The 19,973-nt window shown below is 42.4% G+C and overlaps 1 protein-coding gene across 4 annotated transcripts in view; it reads right to left on the bottom strand.

The window, feature by feature from the left end:
- Window positions 1-8,719, bottom strand: part of ncor2 (nuclear receptor corepressor 2) — a 90,300-nt gene extending 81,581 nt beyond the window's left edge. For 2 of the 4 annotated variants that reach the window (XM_053624202.1, XM_053624201.1), the window contains exon 1: window positions 7,668-8,719. The gene's annotated coding sequence lies outside the window, so the exon portion shown is untranslated. Of the gene's footprint in view, window positions 1-2,257; window positions 2,422-7,667 lie in introns of all 4 variants that reach the window. The other 2 variants (XM_053624198.1, XM_053624197.1) reach the window with 2 other exon arrangements.
- Window positions 8,720-19,973: the final 11,254 nt, after the last annotated feature.

The raw sequence follows: 19,973 nt of genomic DNA, 5'->3' as shown, positions 1-19,973 counted from the left end.
CAGACAGACAGCGAGAGAGAGAGAGAGACAGACAGCGAGAGAGAGAGAGACAGACAGCGAGAGAGAGAGAGACAGACAGCGAGAGAGAGAGAGAGACAGACAGCGAGAGAGAGAGAGAGAGACAGACAGCGAGAGAGAGAGAGAGACAGACAGCGAGAGAGAGACACAGCGAGAGAGAGACAGAGAGAGACAGACAAGGAGGGACAGAGAGCGAGAGACACAGAGAGAGAGAGAGAGAGACAGAGAGAGAGAGACACAGACAGAGAGACACAGAGAGAGAGAGACAGTCGTTATAGCTACATATCCAAGATCATATCTTTTTCTGATCGTGATCATCTAACATTAAACTTCGCCGTCTCAACAACTAGACACTTTTTATTATTATTTTTTAATCTATTTACGTGGAGCGTCTCCTGTACAAGTCCCCGTGGATGTTGCTATAGAAACGATAACGTGTGCGTGTGTGTTTATAAGAAACGAACCGACGGTGCCGCCCGCTACACTTCTTACTCTTCTGTGCCGACTGTTTGACCAGCAGAGACCGAACTGGGCTCCGATCGGGGTGGAAGTGGTCATGCAGCGTAACCACAGATTACACGGTGTATTAGCGAGAGTAAATAAACCTGCAGTGAAGGTTGACATCAGCATCAAATCCCCATCATGATGATGATGATGATGATGATGATCTTTCCTTACACACAGAAGGTCCGTGTCCTCAGAAAACCTCCGGATGTCAGAGTAAACTCGTGCGGGGTGATGAGACGCCACATGATGAAAGTTTTACGCTATGACGTACAGGTAAGGACAACACGAGCTCCACTGGAGCACTGAAGTACTAAATATGAAAGAATCCCCTTTTCAACGTCTTGTAGATCAGAGGAACGTTATTATTATTCCCATACAGCACTGAACTGATCTGTAAAACACTGTCATTTCAGACACAAAGGAAAATCTGTGAACTTTAAGTAGGGATAGATCAAAACAAACAGGGAGGGAGGGAGGGATGGATGGATAGAAATACGTAATTCAAACATTTTGACTATGGCTTTTTCTTGAAAGAACGCTGCAGAGCCGATCTACTTATCTGGTACGTCAGTTAAGTCAATACCTCAGTCGGTAAGTCAGTATGTAAGTCACTAGGTCATTAAGTACGCATGGCAGTAAAACAGGACGCAAGTGAGTCAGTAAATTGGTATAGGGGTGAGTGAGTCAGTGAGTCGTTCATTAATTCAGTCGTCAAGTCAGAAAGTAAATCAATAAGTATGCAAGTCAGTCAGTCGTTCAGTAATTCAGTCCGTCATTCAGTCAGTCATTGTAAGTCGTTAATTCGGTAAATAGGTCAGTAAGTCAGCAGGTACGCAACTCATTCATTAAGTCGGTAATCAAGTCGGCAGGTAAGTCATTAAGTCGATAAGTATAAAACTCAGTCAGGCAATGAAATCAACTTCATTACATTTATTAAATTATTAAGTAAAATAAAGTAACATAAGCTTTATAAAGTCCAGACCTCGCTCTCTAAACACCCGGACACAAAAATAAGCTCAGGCCGATTTTAAACTTCAGCCACGTCCATGATCTTGTGGTTGTTGGTTTTAACAGCGGGTGAAACAATATCTGCTTTTCCTTTAACATCGCCATGACAACCCAGATTACGACAAGCTGCCTAACCTCACAGCACTGCACACAATATATATTTATACACACACACACACACACAAATTTAATCAGCACTCAAGCTGTGCAGTTTCCAATGTCTATTGCATCATTCTCTCTCTCACACACACACACACACACACACACCCCACTTGTTCAACACTCAAGATCAGTCTGGCACGTCATTTTAGTCTTTCACGTTTTTATTCCCTCTCTGGCAGGCCTCCAGTTTCCTGGAAGTGTCAGCAACGCAGCAGCTGTAGGGGCCTGCGAGAGCACGGGGCTGGAACATTCACTGCAACAACACACACACACACACACACACACACACACCTCCACTACTGTTTTTTCCTCAGCAGAGCTACGGCAGCAAATTGAAAAAGTTTTAGCGGCGAATTCTGTACTGCTCAAAACTTTTGCCTCGATTTCAATTCGTTGCCGTGACGACGACGTGACACAACGTGGCTTGGTTGATAAAGGAAGAAGTGAAAGCCAATGAACGCTGAATAAACATCTCAGACTCCCAAAACAACCCCAAGCCCAACGCCGCACGAGTTAACCAACGGTAACCAGCGTGGACTACATGAGCGTGGACTTCACTCACAGCTGTTAGATGTTCAATCGCAGGTACTCCAGCCTCGGGAACGTGTTCAGACGCGTCCGCTAGCGTGGTGCGAGCGACACGCGCCTGGTTATTAACTCGGCGTGCCGACTTAATTAACTCGGAAGGTACCGATCGGTAATCAGACCTCGTCCAGAACCTCTGGTCTACAAATACATAAATAAACAAAAACAAACAAATAAATAAATAAATAAGATGGGGTTTAAATCCGACAAACTGCGAATACTCGTCGAGTCCGAGATAAAAACGGCGTGCGTTCGAGTTCAAGATGTGCGTCGAGGTATTAAAGCATACCGTCGACATTAGCGACATGCAGGACATTAACGGCGCACTGACCGTGGTTCTGAAGAAGAATCGAGAAAGAATTAGCTCTAGTGTTTGTAATGATCCGGTTGTAGCTGTGATGCTGAGGATCGAGACGCGTAAGCAGCCTGAGCTGGAGATGAACGGCGGACGAACGCTAGCACGGTAAACCGAAGTGCTTTACTAGCGGGTTAATTCGTTAACTCACACAAACACATCCTACACACACACACACACACACACACACACACACACACACACACACAATATGACGAGTGAACTTGTACTAAAGTACGCCGCTAGGTAGAACGGCTAAGTCACGTTGTGGATACGCCGTTTCCGTAACAACGCACTAAAACATCATGTGTAGACATTTTGTGAAAGCTACCAGACAAAAAAAAAAAACTCTCTCTCTCTCTCTCTCTCTCTCTCTCTCTCTCACACACACACACACACACACACACACACACAATCAGAACAGAATCCCAGTGGCTTCAGCAGTCATGCGTTTCAACTGACCTTCATCAAAATCAACACAAACTCAAAAAAACAACACAAAATGACTCCGCACCCCGCCGTCAGCCGGCAGGTGATTACTCTAAACGCTTCCTCTGACCTTTCAGAGTAATTAAACATTTTGTCTGGGTCACACCAACGCAGGAGCTGAGAGGAACTCCAACACACACACACACAGAGATTTCTAATAAAAGACTAGACCTGACATTCACACACTCACCACAGCACACACACACACACACAGAGAGAGATTTCTAATAAAAGACTAGACCTGACATTCACACACTCACCACAGCACACTCACACACACACACACACACACACTCACTCTTCCAGTTCAATTTCAAGCCCTTTGATGTTAAACCTGACGGCTTCCTCATAATGTTTTATTTGTTTGTTTATCGCACGCATTCCCATTAAAAACCTCTACCACTCCGTGCTGATCATTAACGCGGCGGCTTTTTCTTCATTAAAAATACACACACGCTCTACTTCTCTCCCACGGACTCATCATACAGAGGGAGAGAGAGCGAGAGAGAGAGAGAAAGAGAGAGAGAGAAGACAATTACACTTCACAGCGCGCAAGAATGAAAGATATGGACTGAAAGAAAGGAACGGACAAAGAGATACAGAGACAAACAGAAAGAAGGAAAAAAGACAGACAAGGGACTGGATGAGAGACTGAAAAAAAAAAAACAAATGGAAGAACAACAGCTTGATAGACAGACAGACAGAGAGAATGAACGAGAGAGACAAACAGACTGCTAAACGGAAAAAAGACAGACAAAACTAAAATAAGGAATGAGAGAGACAAAAAAAGACAGAGAGAAAGAGACAAACTGAAAGACAGACAGAATGAGAGACAGTACAAAAGAGATACAGAAAGAAAGACAGAAACTGAAAGAAAGACAGACAAGGACACAGAAAGACGGGCAGGAAGACAGACAGGCTGACCAACAGAAAGAGACAGATACAGACAAAAAGACGGTGAGAAAGAGACAGACAGAAAGAATGACAGACAAACTGAAACAAAGACAGACAGAAAGAGACACAGAAAGAAGGGGAAACACAGACAGAGAGAGAAAAACAAAAAGACAGACAAACGAAGAGTACAGACCAGTAGATGGAAACAAACAAAAAAAAAAAAAGCAACAGACAGAACGAAAGAGACAAAGAAAAAGGAGCCACATAGACAGAAAAGAAAGCTAACATCACTAAAAGCCCTCTCCGCGTCCCGTATTAAACCCGTCTCCGCGTCCCGTATTAAACCCGTCTCCGCGTCCCGTATTAAACCCGTCTCCGTGTCCATGTGCACATCTTTATTTTATTTCTAACGCCCTGATCAGATGTGAGCACCGATAAACGTCAGTAACTGGAGTCCACACGGAGCTGGATAATAATAATAATAATAATACTAATAATAATAATAATAATAATAATAATAATAATAAGGTGTATAATAATGTGTGTTCTATTGGTGTTGAAGGTGCTGGTCAGCAGATCTTCCAGGTGCACACAGTCAATGACGAGCTCCACTGACCTTCACGTTCTGCCTCTGGTTTTTGTTTGTTTGTTTGTCCGTGTCTGCAGAAAGCAGCTAATAAAATATGACCCAGTCAGCTAACCGGGCCGGAGTCGATCCAGGCCGAGACCGCGTCACGCCGACGCTCCCGAGCCGCTCATAAACCGAAAGAACGAAGACGAAGTGCTGGAAACCGTACGTGCCGCTTTTATCTCGTCTCTCGCAGCAGGTTCAACCGAGGCGAGGCGAGTCGAGTCGAGTCGAGTCAAGGCGAGGCTTGGGAATAAAAAAAGCGTGTCTCCGTAATGCCGTAAAGCTTCGCTCCTGAGAACTCGAAACGTTCAGCGGTGAAACCGTGGCTTTCGTAGAACGCTTTGCCTACGTTTAAACACCTGGCTTTAATACGACTCGATCTGGCAACCAAAAAAATCCCCGTGACGGAAAAAAAAACAAAACCGTGTCAGTGACGGATTACATGTCTTCGATCCGCACGACGGCTCCGATTGACGTTCTTCCGGTTGGTTTCCGTCGAGTGGAAACACAGACCGTCGTCCTAGCAACAAGCAGACGTTCACGAAAGAGAGGAACGCTCCGAGAACGCAGCTTTATTGTTTAGTCCAATCAACCTGTCGAGTGTTGATACACGACTTGCTTCTCGTCACTCGTGACACGTGTTCCGCTCGACGTACGTATGAAAGAGCGAAGGAGGGGGGTTGACGTTACGACACATCTGCGCCATAGATTTAACGATTCCTACGGTGAGAAAAAAAATTCGTCGTCATTACCACTATATGAAGTCCTCTCGACACTTTATTCCTTTAGCTGCCGTGCTTACTGTTGATGCTGTGGGCAGCCATTTTGATTCGACGTCACTTGCCGAACTCGAACTCTGCGTTGAGGAGGACCTCCCGAGTAAGAATCATGACGGGGAGGGGGAGGGGGGATTCCAAGCTCTTTCTTCATCTCGACCTATTGGGAGTGATGCGGCGGCGCTTTAGCTTTTTATTCCTTAACCTGTACGCGCTGCTAAAACAGATCAGCTTCCAAAACTTTAACTTTCCTGCTTGTAATGTCATCACCCTGGTCATCCTGTAGATCGCCAACTACGCAACCTGGCACAAGACCGACGTGTAGCCGCGTATCTGCATTGTGTTCTGGGACTAACGGGTAACATGGACGTTAGACACACACACACACGGAAAAAAAGTTTGAGCCCATTTCTGTCCATGCTCACGAAGCTCCGCCCCCAGGATCTACATCAGTCAACTAAATGATGGACAGGACGCCCTAGCACTCCAGACCTGAAGTGAATTTTCCCCAAACGGGTTTTCCCTTGCGACTTCACCCACTTCTGCTCAAACCACTGGTGGTTTTCTGTTTGTAGATATTCTACATTTCCTCCAGGATTCCGCGATTCTGAAATCGTAGAAACTAACGCGGAAACCAAGCAAACTCCGCAATATTCGGAGGAGCTTGCGATTTTTCCAGAATCACAGCAGATTTTCCGCCGATTTGGGCCAAGACGCGTCACGTCATGTACTCCACAACACGAGTACAATTAACAGCTCTCATTTACCGACAAACATCAGTGCCAAAGACCGTGCGGAAACAATTCCGCCAATTCAAAAAAAAAAAAAACTAAACAAATAACCGTGGAAAATCTTGAAAACTGCCGCAGCAAAGTCGAGCATTTTTGGACGCAACGATCACAAACGACTTCGTATGGCGTACGTACGCGGAAAGTACCTGTACGTTACTATGGTTACGGTCGCTCATAGGCGGCGCATTAACTTAGAACCGGTGATTAAACTGACCGGGACTACTTAAAAGGTTCGAACACACACCTTCCAGCCAATCAGAATCGAGTGTTCAGACACACCACGGTACACAAGAATTACCTATTGCACCTTTAAGTCCGAGTGCCGAGGCTGAAACCGCACACAGGACAGACTTTACACCTGCCTCGCAGTCAGAGTTCACCGTCCCTCATCCGGCTAATCGGACCGACTCTGGAGCAATCCTAAACCTGGGATTAGGGAATGTTGGAAGTGTATTCCGGAGCATCCAGGAAAACACGGCGGAGGATGACAACACCACACACACACACAGTGTTACTGTATATAGTCTGACTGCCATTAAAATGACCGAGATCTACCTTTCATAGCTGACACAGTAATGTCCTGGACTTCAACAGCTATAGAGTTAATATAAGGAAAATCTAACTTAACACGAACAACACTTATATAACAATATATGACGTATTTTAACGTTAACAGAAGAGCTGGAAATGTCATAATTATAGAAAATATAAGCTATGAAGACGATTCTTCTGGTAATACATGGTCTACATTTCTAACTCAACCCTTTAATGCGCTATTGATATTTCTCTATATTTCTCTATAAACAAATAACGTGCTAGGCTACATGTTAAACGTTATATACACATAAATACATACACTCATATACAAGTGTGCGGTGTGATACATATACACACACATATACATACACATATACACATACAGACATATTTATTTTTATATTTAATTGATGTGTTTGTTTTTGTAATAACGACCAATAAAGCTTGTATCTATAACTCTCTCCACTATACTATCTTGTTTTATGAGCAATTTATGCGTTATTATATTTTTGTTTGTTGGAGAGTTCTGGTTGCTAACGTTGCTAGCTAAGCTCCATCGCGCTAGCCAGTGCTAGCATGTAGCTAACCGTTTTCTCGACTTCGCCTTCGGTTCTAGTAGAAACCCAGCTTCGGGAATAACACCGCTTAATAACTGTTTACAACTAAATCTTCAGGTAAAAAGGTAATAAAATAAAAATAAATAAGTCAATAAATAAATAAAAAAGACGAAAGGGCGAAAAGGTCGGTGTGGTGCGAGTAAACTTAGGAGAAGTCATTCATGCTAGCATGGAGAGAGAGAGAGAGAGAGAGAGAGAGCTAGTCCGTTAAACGTACAGCTAAGCTAGCTTGAGCAAATAAGAGAACTTGTTTACTTGAGAAATAAATGGTTTATAAATTTAATTTGTCATTCTTACCTTGTGTATAAGGTGTTCGCGTGCGTGTTTATGTTAATCCAATGCGCTTGTTTGGTTTATTTGTTGTTGTTTTTTTTAATGTAAAAAAAATAATCTGAAATTAATCCACATGTAGAGAAGGGTCTGTGTTCGGTGTTCTGTATTCTCTCTTCTCTCTCTCTCGTCCTCGGAGTGTGTGTTGGGTGAATAACTGATCCTCCTTCTTTCTCCGCTTCTCTCTCTCTCTCTCTCTCTCTCTCTCTCTCTCTCTCTCTTTCCCTCCTTTTATCTACTATTCCACCCCGCTCATCCCTCCACAGGCGTGTTCAGAGGCCCGATACGATCCCACATTGTCCACTTTTGGTTCACAAATCCAGGCAGAAATCCACAAAATGTCCGAATAATCTGCTGTAGCTGGTGGTGCTGGTGGGCTCTTCCTCGCAGAGACTCGACTCCCGCTGAACGTCAACCAGATCTGTTTCTCTGCCGGCTTAAAGGGACCGGCACCGTTTTAGCGTGGAAAAACATGGGCCGGATCCTAAACGCGTGCCGACTCCAAACCCTAGTGCCCTAGGTAGGGTGTGAAACCTATTATGTCACACCCTAGTTAGGGCGTGGAGAAAGGTGTGAAACGCGGCCCGAGCTATTGCTTATACAAATCACACCCCTCGACTTGTAAACTGTTTCCAGACACGGGCGAATTGCTGTCTATGTAAAGCTTTTTCATTATTATTCAAAAACGAACCAAGCGGACAGTTTTATGCGTGTATAAAACTAACGGCATTAAAAACAAACAAAAAAAAACTTGTATCCGACATTTGTTTCTACGCCAAAATTATCTTATCTTATAAAACAAGGCTAGCTAATGTAGCTAACAAGTATCATAATGGACTACTTTTGAGGTAAAAGACATAAGCTCTATTCGGACCGTATTAGTTTTAGTATTAGTTTAGACGGTAATGTGATTATTACCAGGACACGTACCACAATTATAAAGTTATAAGGGTGTGTTAGTACAGGTTTCATTTGCTGACCGTTTTGTTGGTGTTTATACCGCAGCGCTGGTGAATTCTCGATTCTGATTGGCTGACAGACGCGCGCAGTTATTTTTTTTTTTCAGTGAACGCACTGATAAAGTAGTTCCCGTCAGGTCTCGACCGCATTACAGTTCCGTATCACGTCGCGGAGTTAAGTGAAAATAACGGGAAAGGTTCGCGTTTTGAGTGGCACTGCGCACACTATTAACAACAAATTAAATGACAGAAGATTTAGATTTTCAAATATTAGGAAGGAATAATTGATAACGGGACGTTATGAATTATTAGGGGGGAAAAATAACGCGTACCCGAGGTGGTAATGCGGCCATGAGGCCAAGCGGAGGCTTGAGGCTTAATATGCAGTTATTGGAGAGAGAGAGAGAGAGAGAGAGAGAGAGAGAGAGATTGCAGTGATGAGACAGAAAAGCCAATGAACAAGTGTCAATATTTATTTATTTATTGGTTGTATTTTCTGCAGTATTAAACATGAAAAACCCTGTGAACTAGTAGGCCTATAGATATTTATTTATTTGTTCTATTTTTATATTATCAGCATGAAACGGAAAAAAACTGATCTCTCTCTCTCTCTCTCAAAATAACTGCATATCGGTGGCCAAAGCCTCCCTTATTAGCTCTAAAATGTCCTTTTGGAATTAGATGTGATGCGTAATAAATTAGTTCCACACACAAGAGCATTTTAAGGACAAAATCCTGACGGATGTATTGAAATAAAACATCTGAACAATGTCTTGAGGTGTGATAACTGTGGCATTAGCGGAATAACTGACTCCGGTCCACTGAGTTATTAGAATATGATGTCTGGTGTAGTGTAGTGTAGTGTAGTGTAGTGTAGTCTGGTGTAGTGTAGTCTATTGTAGTCTGGTGTAGCGTAGTGTAGTCTGGTGTAGTGTAGTGTAGTCTGGTATAGTGTAGTGTAGTGTAGTCTGGTGTAGTGTAGTCTGGTGTAGTGTAGTGTAGTCTGGTGTAATGTAGTGTAGTCTGGTGTAGTCTGGTGTAGTGTAGTCTGGTGTAGTGTAGTGTAGTCTGGTATAGTGTAGTGTAGTCTGTTATAGTGTAGTGTAGTCTGGTGTAGTGCAGTGTAGTCTGTTATAGTGTAATGTAGTGTAGTCTGGTATAGTGTATTGTAGTCTGGTGTAGTGTAGTCTGGTGTAGTGTAGTGTAGTCTGGTATAGTGTAGTGTAGTCTGGTATAGTGTAGTGTAGTCTGTTATAGTTAGTGTAGTGTAGTCTGGTATAGTGTAGTGTAGTCTGTTATAGTTAGTGTAGTGTAGTCTGGTGTAGTGTAGTGTAGTCTGGTATAGTGTAGTGTAGTCTGTTATAGTTAGTGTAGTGTAGTCTGGTATAGTGTAGTGTAGTCTTATATAGTGTAGTGTAGTCTGGTGTAGTGTAGTGTAGTCTGTTATAGTTAGTGTAGTGTAGTCTGGTATAGTTAGTGTAGTCTGTTATAGTTAGTGTAGTGTAGTCTGGTGTAGTGTAGTGTAGTCTGGTATATTGTAGTGTAGTCTGTTATAGTTAGTGTAGTGTAGTCTGGTATAGTGTAGTGTAGTCTGTTATAGTTAGTGTAGTGTAGTCTGGTATAGTGTAGTGTAGTCTGGTGTAGTGTAGTGTAGTCTGGTATAGTGTAGTGTAGTCTGTTATAGTTAGTGTAGTGTAGTCTGGTGTAGTGTAGTGTAGTCTGGTATAGTGTAGTGTAGTCTGTTATAGTTAGTGTAGTGTAGTCTGGTATAGTGTAGTGTAGTCTGGTGTAGTGTAGTCTGTTATAGTTAGTGTAGTGTAGTCTGGTGTAGTGTAGTGTAGTCTGGTATAGTGTAGTGTAGTCTGTTATAGTTAGTGTAGTGTAGTCTGTTATAGTTAGTGTAGTGTAGTGTAGTCTGGTGTAGTGTAGTCTGGTGTAGTGTAGTCTGGTGTAGTGTAGTCTGGTATAGTGTAGTGTAGTCTGTTATAGTTAGTGTAGTGTAGTCTGGTGTAGTGTAGTGTAGTCTGGTATAGTGTAGTGTAGTCTGTTATAGTTAGTGTAGTGTAGTCTGGTATAGTGTAGTGTAGTCTTATATAGTGTAGTGTAGTGTAGTGTAGTCTTATATAGTGTAGTCTGGTGTAGTGTAGTGTAGTCTGGTATAGTGTAGTGTAGTCTGTTATAGTTAGTGTAGTGTAGTCTGGTATAGTGTAGTGTAGTCTTATATAGTGTAGTGTAGTGTAGTGTAGTCTGGTGTAGTGTAGTGTAGTCTGGTGTAGTGTAGTGTAGTCTGTTATAGTTAGTGTAGTGTAGTCTGGTATAGTGTAGTGTAGTCTTATATAGTGTAGTGTAGTGTAGTGTAGTCTGGTGTAGTGTAGTGTAGTCTGGTGTAGTGTAGTGTAGTCTGTTATAGTTAGTGTAGTGTAGTCTGGTATAGTGTAGTGTAGTCTTATATAGTGTAGTGTAGTGTAGTGTAGTCTGGTGTAGTGTAGTGTTACCTATTCATTTAATCCCTTAATTTCACAGGACCGTTACACTTGTAACTGCACACCTTTCTAAACAGTTTCACTGTAGTTAATAAATAATTCACAGTAGTAACCAAATAATATTATTTAAGTTAGTATTTGGATTTGGATGTCCATTCGGATGTTCATTTTCATGCATGCTTTACAAAATATTTCTACACAAGCAGCAACTCACAATTACACTTCCTTTGTACTACCATGAACGTACGCACACACTGAAACTCTCCTGTGCTGGACTCACCAGGCCATCCACATCTGGCCTGTTTGAAGCCTGCAGAGACACAAGCTGTGGCTACACAGGACGAACATTGAAGGATAGCGTGATCGAGATCCCAGCAGGGCTCAGTGTGTGTCCACTGACTGACCTGTGCTCTCTCTAATGGTCTGAAACCTTGCTCACACATCCTCCGCTCAGCCACTATTGAAGTGCTCTGATTAATCATTCGTGAGTGTCTCTTCTGCAGCCTCGGTCTGGACACCGGAGGTCAAAGGAGCTCGTCCATTTTCCTCGATCAAGAGACGTGTTGAGCCGCTGTTCAGCATGGAGTTTCCTATTTAGGATAGAAACACACACCTTACACAGAACGACATTTTATCAAAGAATCAAAGCATTGGCAGCCTTTCATTCTCGACGTAAGTGCCTTGGTAGCACCCTCCAAAGATCTCTGTCCACTGCTCAGCGTTTATTAACCAAAAATGAACTTTACGAGGTCATTTCCAGACTCGTTCATGAATCCTTAACTATCGGCAGCTATTTTTTCCGATAACGTTATAACACAATCGCATAAGCTAGCTATCAGTATAATAATACCATAATGGCCAAGAATGTTTTCCACCACGTTACACGGTAACACACAACAATAACAGACGAAAAGACTATAATAGCAGTGTAACGGCATCGTAATATCAAAACGCACTATAATATTTGCATATGCCCAGCATTCCATGCCAGACCTTTCAGCATTTGCATCATTTTCCATCATTCCTTGCCAAACCCATTCAAATCTAATTGATAGTTTTAAAAGTGTCATTAAACGATATATACATGCACTGAATTGTTGTCGGCCCTTTTTTTTTCGTGTAGTTGATATAATAAAGCCTGATCTTCCGGGCCGCCTCCAGGTAAATTAAATAAAGGGAGTGGAGAAATAGATTCAAAGAAAGGTTGGTAGGCAAACTATGTGAAACGTGTTGCGCCGTTGATGTGCATGAGGAAAAGAACGCAAATACTGAATAGGCAATAATGCACAAAAATATCAAAACAGAGTAGAACGCATGAATGAAAATAAGAGAATAACATGCTGCAATATTAGATAACGCACAATAACAATTACAGAGTAACATGTAATAATAACACTAACAGTGTAACAGCATAATAATCGCAAAACATGATATCAGTTACAGAATGATGCACAGTAATAACTATAACTGTGTAAATAACAATGATAACAATAACTGTAACTAACAATAATAATAATAACTGTGTAACTAACAATGATAACAATAACTGTGTAACTAACAATGATAATAACAAAGTAGTGCACAATAATAGTAATAATAAAGTATCATAGTAATAACAGTAACAGGGTACCGCACAGTAATAACAGAGTACCGTATACATTAATAACAGAGTACCGCACAATAATAACAGAGTACCGTATACATTAATAACAGAGTACCGCACAGTAATAACAGAGTACCGTATACATTAATAACAGAGTACCGCACAGTAATAACAGAGTACCGTATACATTAATAACAGAGTACCGCACAATAATAACAGAGTACCGTATACATTAATAACAGAGTACCGCACAGTAATAACAGAGTACCGTATACATTAATAACAGAGTACCGCACAGTAATAACAGAGTACCGTATACATTAATAACAGAGTACCGCACAGTAGTAACAGAGTACCGCACAGTAATAACAGAGTACCGCACAGTAATAACAGATTACCGCACAGTAGTAACAGAGTACCGCACAGTAATAACAGAGTACCGTACATTAATAACAGAGTACCGCACAGTAGTAACAGAGTACCGCACATTAGTAACAGAGTACCGCACAGTAGTAACAGAGTACCGCACAGTAATAACAGAGTACCGTACAGTAATAACAGAGTACCGTACATTAATAACAGAGTACCGCACAGTAGTAACAGAGTACCGCACAGTAAGAACAGAGTACCGCACAGTAATAACAGAGTACCGTACATTAATAACAGAGTACCGCACAGTAATAACAGAGTACCGCACAGTAATAACAGAGTACCGCACAGTAATAACAGAGTACCGCACATTAATAACAGAGTACCGCACAGTAAGAACAGAGTACCGCACAGTAATAACAGAGTACCGTACATTAATAACAGAGTACCGCACAGTAATAACAGAGTACCGTACAGTAATAACAGAGTACCGCACAGTAATAACAGAGTACCGCACAGTAATAACAGAGTACCGTACAGTAATAACAGAGTACCGCACAGTAATAACAGAGTAATGTACAGTAATAACAGAGTACCGTACATTAATAACAGAGTACCGCACAGTAGTAACAGAGTACCGCACAGTAATAACAGAGTACCGCACAGTAATAACAGAGTAATGTACAGTAATAACAGAGTACCGTACATTAATAACAGAGTACCGCACAGTAGTAACAGAGTACCGTACATTAATAACAGAGTACCGCACAGTAGTAACAGAGTACCGCACAGTAGTAACAGAGTACCGCACAGTAATAACAGAGTACCGCACAGTAATAACAGAGTACCGCACAGTAATAACAGAGTACCGCACAGTAATAAGAGTACCAGAGTACCGCACAGTAATAACAGTACCAGAGTACCGCACAGTAATAAGAGTACCAGAGTACCGCACAGTAATAACAGTACCAGAGTACCGCACAGTAATAAGAGTAACAGAGTACCGCACAGTAATAAGAGTACCAGAGTACCGCACAGTAATAACAGTACCAGAGTACCGCACAGTAATAAGAGTAACAGAGTACCGCACAGTAATAAGAGTAACAGAGTACCGCACAGTAATAAGAGTACCAGAGTACCGCACAGTAATAAGAGTACCAAAGTACCGCACAGTAATAAGAGTACCAGAGTAAAGGTCATGTGGATGAGCTCTATCTTTTGGTCTCCTCTCTGCTCCGTGACGTCAGCTGGGTTTGTTTGTCTTTTCTCTCTGTTTTTCTTTCTGCTCTGCCTCCTCTCTTACTCTCTCTCTCTCTCTCCAATATCCCTCTCTTCATCCTGGTTGTTTTGTGAGGGTTTCCTGCAGGCTGAGCTCTCACACCAAACTCTCACCCTGCTTTCTAAAGCTGAAGCTGTTATATCAGTGTGAGTAGTGACTAGCGTTTAGAAACACCGCTGACCATCGTACTTACTCCAGCTCTTGTTTATAGCACTGCAGCCAGACAACAAGTATACACTTATAATGCTATGGAAACAACTCGTTTCCGAGCTAACACTTCATCGACCGAAATCATTTATTTTCATTTCATTTGTGTCGTTTGTTTTTTTTTGTTTGTTTGTTTGTTTTTTTTAAAAGTCCAAGTCTACATCATATCCCCTTGGTGTTAAAGTCGACTCCTGAATTAAACATCCTAATAATGTCATTCATCATACCTGCGTAGCACAGTGCTAGGAGTACAGTAAGGCTTTGAGTAATATTATCGAATGTGCAGGAAACACAAAGCATAGTTATACGTCCGAGGCTGAAATTCAGTGATCCGGAGTCCGAGTGTCATAGATAAGCGAGTCTGAGTGAGTCTAAGTCAAGCTATAGGCATGAGGATCGTGACGTAAGACACGTCAATACACACAATGCAACACTGATACTGAGCTGATCAAATATATCTGCACTGTTCAAGCAAAACACACACACACACACACACACACACACACACATCGTCGTCAGCATTTCCAGCTGCATCTCTTACAAGCAATAGCAATTTACACTATTGATTCCAAGCACCTAAATTGCTGGCTATTAGTCGGAGAGCAATTAGACGAGCTTAAATTAATGCCAAGCAACCTCAACAAAGAGTGCAGAGAGAGAGAGAGAGAGAGAGAGAGAGAGAGAGAGAGAGAGAGAGAGAGGACGAGGAGTAATGACAGAAAGATACAGAGAGATGAGAACAATAGAAAGACAGAAAGAAGGGAAAATTGGCACTTTCTTCTTCTTCTTCTTCTTTTTTCTTCACTTGTTCATCTTATCTTATCGCTCGTTCTCTGTCCAGATTTTGTTCTTTGCCCAGATCAGTGCTTTGGCAAAACATTGTACACTTTGTCATGCCAATAAAGCTCATTTGAATTGAATTGAACTGAGAGACAGAAATAGACTCAGAACAAAAGGGGAGAGAGAATCAGAGAGACAGGAAGAAATAAACAGAGACAGAACGAGAGAGAGAGAGAGAGAGAGGGAAAAAGAGAAAGATAGACAGACAAAGAGATGTAAGAGCGAAAGAACAAAGAAAGAGAGAGAGAAAGACAGACCATCAAGAGCAAAAGAAGAGAAAGAGAGAATTAGAGACAGAGAATGGGAGGTAGAAAGACAGGAGGAGAGACAAAATAAAGAGACAGAGAGAGAGAAAGAAAGAAAAAGAAAGAAAGGAAGAAAGCAAAGACTGTAGGAGGCTTATTAAACCTAAATAGTTCATTAAAAGAGAAGAGACTAAGAGAGAGTGCTGGAGAGAGCGAGACCTTTAATGACCTCAAATAACATATCTCTAATTACACACACACACACACACACACACACACACACACACACACTGCCAGGAATGTTGATGAGTGTGTTGTGCAACGACGCAGATAACTCAGCACTCAAGTGTTTGATCATTCAGAAAGAACACATAAGAACAGGTGTAGCTTCGGGGCACTTCATTTTCACACACACACACACACACACACACACACACACACAGAAGCTATCCAGCATGGCCATGCTAGCTAACCCTGTGTCACACACTATAGCTATTTTATTTTGTATTTAAAACCTGAAGAATTGTTAGTTAGCGTAGCGTAGCTAACATCAACGTTACCTTGCTAGCAGTAGCTCTCCAGCATAACCAAGCTAGCTATCCCTCATACACACACGCTAGTTATTACGCTGTCTATTTAAAAACTAGTATTTTACACTAAGCAGTGGCTACATTAAGCTGAAGAGGTGTTAATTAGCTTCACTAAACTCAGTGTTATGTTGCGAACAGTAGCTACCTGACATAGCCAAACGAGCTAACCCTGAGTTACACGTGCTAGCCATTTTATCCGATATTTAATGCCAGTATTTTATATCATAATAAGCAGTACGTTAAACTAAAGAGGTGTTCGTTCGCTAAGCTAACATCTACACCGGCGTACCTAGCATTAGCTACCTGACACAGCCAAGCTAGCTAGCCCTGACACACACTAGGAATTATTTCCTGCATTTAAAGAAAATGTTTTATGCTACGCAGTACTGCAAACTAAAGTATGTTTAGTTAGCTTTGCTAATCTCAATGTTATATTGCTAACACACACACACACACACACACACATCACTCAGGACGTGAAACACATTTTCAAATCATGAGGTTTCAGACAGTTTTACACTGAAATAGCACATCATCCAATAATGTTTTAGTACTCCGGGATTTATTGGGATTAAGCATGTTACGATGTGCTAGTTAACACTCCACCACACACACACACACACACACACTCCTTCTTGGCAGGCAGCACACATGGCCCTGTTGACCGCCTGCATATTTGACATTCCAGGCTGGATTTCCGTGTTGGCTTGTTTTTAAGACTCGTCCAGCTCGTCAGAATTACGTGCGTGTAAGTAGAACCAAAAACAAACTTCAGAAAGCCTCCATGGTTTCTCAGAACAGCTGGAGGTTCCTGGAAATGTTCTGGGTCCATGCGCTGTTGTAATAAAGTGGCAGCAGATGGGGATGCCGCAGTTTCCTCTGTAGCCTTGTCTGAGAACGACGACACAGAACTCTAATTATGTACATTCAAGTTAGCAACATTAGCTAGTTAGCTAGTTATGACTCGTGTCTTTCGCCTACCGTAATTTCCGGACTATAAGCCGCTACTTTTTTCACACGCTTTGAACACTGCGGCTTAAACAATGATGCGGCTAATTTATGGATTTTTACGGGCTAACGAGCTTACCAATGAAATTACCGAACAGGTCACAGTCGACCAATGAAACTGTTCGAATTAAATCAAACGCACTCACACTAAATTCTTCAGATCAGTCATTTTGCGCTTCGTGCACACTCCCTTATCATGGAAAACACACGAAGAAATGCATATGATGCAGCTTTCAAGTTAAAGGCGATCGATCTGGTTGTCGAAGAAGGAAAGAGCATGCGAAGAGCAACTTTTGCTCAAGTCTGCCAGTGGATCCTAACAGCGTGGAGCAGTGTCAAAAAATCTACTATCACCAGCGGGTTTCGAAAGGCTGGACTGCTGCGTGATGAAGAGGACAGCACGAGCTCAAGGGCGAATTTGCCTCGAGACGTAAGTGACATCGAGATCGACAACGAAAGAGAGACTGAGGAAGTGTGTGACGAAGTACCGGTAATTCTGATTCTGTTCAATTCCGACACTGAAGAAGACGACTTTAGTGGTTTTAGTGCGCAGGAGGAAGATGAAGATAGCGATCAAGGACTTTTCCTGGTAGGCAACTGTATTTTTTATTTTTTTAACCAGCCGTGTTACAGGCACTGTTCGGAAAAAGCGCATTTACGGTACGTATTTAATTAAAAGTTAAAAAAAATCTCTGTGTAACATCTTTCTGTGTACATATCTCACGTTTACAACGTGGACACCTGCGGCGTATAGACAAGTGCGGCCTATATATGTACAAAATTTTTTTTCTTTTTAAAGTTAGTGGGTGCGGCTTATATTCAGGTGCGCTCAATAGTCCGAAAATTACGGTAATCCATCATTATTAACAGTAAATTGTATTTTAGCGGAATAAAGAATGGCCTCCACCTTCTTCCAGGAATAAAGTCATTTCATCCATCTCGATAACACAACAATAATAATAATAATAATAATAATAATAAGAGGGGTGATAAATATTGTATTTAGGTGTTTATTCAGTCCTGCCGTGAAGAAGCTATTTCACATAACAGATGTTTACATTATAGTCCACGGGACACAATAATAACTGAATTGACACACATGAACCAGTTGAAACGTTTACACACGCTCGAGTATTAATCCCGTGTGTCGTGACCCGGACGATCACCGACATGACGTCTTTATGTTTTGTGAGAGTTCTTCACGAGTCCATTGTTTGTCCTGAGCGGTTAAACGGCCCGCTGTTCTTCAGAAAGATCCTCCAGGTCCGGCACGTTCTTTACTTTCCCAGCATCTTCTGGAATCGTCTATTAGACCCCCATATGATGTTATCGAGATCCGTCTTTTCACCCCGAGGCCGACTGATGGACTCGTACACGACTATTACAAAAGGTGCGAACGTTCGCCGGTGCTCGAGAACGCATTAACGCGTTAAGAGCCGGTGGGGGTGTAAACTTTTGAACAGGACGATCGGGGTGAATTGTTATCATTTCATTTAAAGATCTTATTTTCTTTCATTCAGTTCTGCCCTCCAGACGCTACGTAAAACGTTTCCCAGACGACAAAATAATACATATCAATAGCCTACACGTATACAGCTGTTGCTATGGTAACATGTCGCACAATAGTAAGAACCACACATAAGCATAACTAACGAAATGTTAATTAATGTTAGCTGCTATCAACAATGTGAACGCCGAATACATAAAAGACAACTTCAGCGGTGAAGTTACGAGAACACTGTTGCTAGGTAACTAAGAAACATGGACGCCAGGAGTAATCTAGGTAATGACTGACGCTAATGGTTTTGCTAGCAACGACTACATACCGTATAAGCGTTACCTGCACTATCATCCCATACGAGGCATGCTTGTCGTCGTGGTTACACCGCATCACGGTTAAAGAATCCGCGACGTCGCGTTTTCCGATTGCAGAAAGGCGAACGCAACAGTTAGGCGGCTAGGCAATGTGGACGCCGAGCACGTCCTGGCTAATGGTTTTGCTAGCTAGTCTTTCATCCAGGCAGTATAAACCTCGCAAACAAGACAAAACTGTCATGCGTGTCGACGTTTTCTTCAGACGTCCGGGTAAATTTCTATTCTCACGTCGTGTGCGGGTTCACGCGTATCAGGACCCGACGTGGCATTTAAAAAAAGACCTCAACACATTCCGAACAAACACGAGCAAACAGAGCTGTTCGGCTGCCCCGGAACGGATATTCGTAAACGCCTCCGAGTTCACGGTTTAAGAGAGGACACTAAGTCGAGTTTGTTGTTCTTACGGAAACTTGGCAGAGGACGTGAGATGTGGGGAGGAGCGCTTGAGAGCTATTTAAATGAGGGGGGAAAAGAGAAAAGGATATCCATCAGCTGAGACGCATTACTCACACACACACACACACACACACACACACACACACACACACACACAGAGCGTACGCTATGGGGCCATGCGGAGACGGGCAGGGGAAACCAGGACACGGCTGTAACGTCTGAGGACGGATGGAGATCGCTCTGTTCAGATAAACGGACCTGGCGGCTGCGGACTGCTGAGCGGTGATTATTTTAGGAATCATAAAGAGTAATGTGGTTACGGATGGAATGCCTCTCTCGGGTCTCGTGCGCGTCGGGCGGAGGGCGGAGACGGAGACGATCGCTCCGGGATGCGATTTAAAAGCGTCACGCTGCACCAA

Source organism: Ictalurus furcatus, chromosome 5 (genome assembly GCF_023375685.1).
Source record: "Ictalurus furcatus strain D&B chromosome 5, Billie_1.0, whole genome shotgun sequence".
NCBI lineage: Eukaryota > Metazoa > Chordata > Actinopteri > Siluriformes > Ictaluridae > Ictalurus > Ictalurus furcatus.
Note: the sequence above shows the minus strand (reverse complement) of the source record. Positions and strands in the feature narration are given on the sequence as shown.